This window comes from Hipposideros armiger, unplaced genomic scaffold, assembly GCF_001890085.2.
Source record: "Hipposideros armiger isolate ML-2016 unplaced genomic scaffold, ASM189008v1 scaffold_279, whole genome shotgun sequence".
Lineage (NCBI taxonomy): Eukaryota > Metazoa > Chordata > Mammalia > Chiroptera > Hipposideridae > Hipposideros > Hipposideros armiger.
Window position 1 is genome coordinate 1,713,869 of NW_017731629.1, and position 2,434 is coordinate 1,716,302.

The window sequence follows — 2,434 nt, forward strand, 5'->3', positions numbered from 1 at the left end:
ACTGAATTAACCATCACTTGTGCATATACAAAGGGTGCCAAACAAATGTATACGCATTTTAAGAAAGGAAAACTGCATTAAAATTGTAATACTCAATATATACTGATGACAAAAGATGAATACAAGTCACATTTGACTTCTGCAATTACAAGAGGTGCTCAAAGTGGTTACCGTCAGCGTCCAGACACTTCTGATTATGGGGAACTACTGCTTCAGTAAAGTTGACCAAAGTGTCCACTTGTATACATTTTTTTGGCACCCCGGTATACACACATACACACATATGTATATTTGTATATAGATATACCTCCTGAGTGGTTATTTGTTTGGTGTCACATAGCTGATGATATGAAGAACCTAGTTTCAAAGAGGGCCTGACTCTAAAAGCCAATTCTGATCTGTGACACACTGACATCAAGGAGGCGATCCCAAGGATGCCAGATATTTCCTTCTTTCCACCCAGTACCAATTTTCCTTCCATCCTTCGTAGGACACCCCTGTATTTTTGGATGTGGCGACTTGCCCAGCTATGAGTCTATATTTTCTAGCCTCCCTCACAGATATGAGTTATATGTACAAGTCATTGGTTGGGACTTGAAAGGAATTTGACTTCTTTGGGAGCTATACCTCTTTGCTTTTTTGCTCCCTTCTTTCAGCTTCCTGGAATGTTCACTTAATGATTGGCGCTTTGGCAGCCATTAGGGACCATGAGGCAACCTAGAGGAGGGCAGCTATTCAGTGAAAGTGGTAGAACAGGGAGAAGAAANGAGAACTTAAGATGTGAACCCGAGGAAAAACAGATATTTGGTCACATAAATTTGAGAAGCATACATTTTATTTTAATCCATCATGGGTCTTCTCAGAGACTATATGTAATAATGAGAATGTGACTCTACAACAGGAGGAAAGAATACACAGGTTTTCCTAAAATTATGTAGCTGTGAAGTAGAGCATAATATCCTCTCCTGGAACATTTTTGTGCAACAGAGTTTATTCCAAGCTGCTTGTTTCGCACACAAGTATATAGGCAGAGAGACTAGCTCTTCTCTTAACCAAAATTATTCCCAATTTGGGGCACAGCGAGGACCAGAATTTGAGACCTCCGGAGGGATTTAAGGCATTGCCCTGACCCTTTCACATTTTCTTTCTTGAACTGATACCATATTTTTGCATGTGTGTGGGAAATGAAAACGTATCATGTTTTTATTATTATTATTATTATTTATTTTTTTTTTATTATTAAATGCATCATGTTTAAATTCAGGTTTCCTTTTTAACCTCACTTCTTTTTTTCTCTCTGTACTAGGGTCAGACATGAAAATGGTTAAACTCCATAAATAATAGCCCTCCCAGATTTAGAAGAAATAAAGGTAAGAAAAAGGTACAATTTCAAGACTATTCTAAGACATAAATAATGTGCTATTATGGCCTGAGTTTTCCAGGACATAAAAGCTCCCTGGGCTTCTGTCTCCTGTCTTTTAGTTCCTGGTTACTGGCCATGGGCCTCAGAGTGGGCGGTGCACGGACACCAGACACCATCAAAATCCTCAGTGATTTATGTAGAAACCCATTGTCCCTCCAGCTTCGCTACTATGGCTTTTTTTTTTTTTTGCTCCAGTCGCTGTGATTATGAAATGTCACCGTGGAAACAGTTCAATATTCTCTTAAAAATATAAAAGCAACTGAAATGAAAAAAACTACCCAGAATCTCAAGCTTTCTTAAAGTCCAACTTCCTATAGAAGCAAACAGATTGATTTTGTGTCGGCGGTGAGCATGCTTGTCCCCTAAAAAAATCTCTCTTCCACGGCCTGATGATGTGTTCAAGGTTCCAGCATCAGGGACGTGAGGCCCCTCTGAGAAGGATAAACATTCGTGAAACCTGACAGCCAAAGGATAACACAGACTTCCAGAAACAGTAAATTCCAGTGTGTCTAGAAATTTATTCACCATCACCTATATACCTACCAGGTGCTGATCAGCATTCTACATACACAGGAGTATTTTATCAGACTTAGATGATCAGAATGATAAACTTGATGGGATTACAATCAGAGATTTAATTTACCAAGTTATACTATGTGCATGTGATAAACTAAAACACCTAAGAGCAACTAGGGGGATTTGAATGGTGGCCTTGGACATGTATGTGACTCTTCAGTTCACCCTCTGCATGGCTCAGTGTCTGGGAGCTGAAAGAAGTCACGCAGTGCTGCCAGTGTGAGATTAACGCCCCTGGGAGCTTGCATGGGGGAAACATCTTGACACACTGGGGCCTCCCGGATAAAGACATGTTTTTGTTCAACACAGGAAAAAGGTGAGAAAATGCCCATTTTTCTAATTAAATTAAAAGATTTTAAAGGGTAATTTTAACAGTTCAAGATTCCTTTTAACACATTGATTAGATGCTCAGCCCCACGTAAGATCAGACTCTAC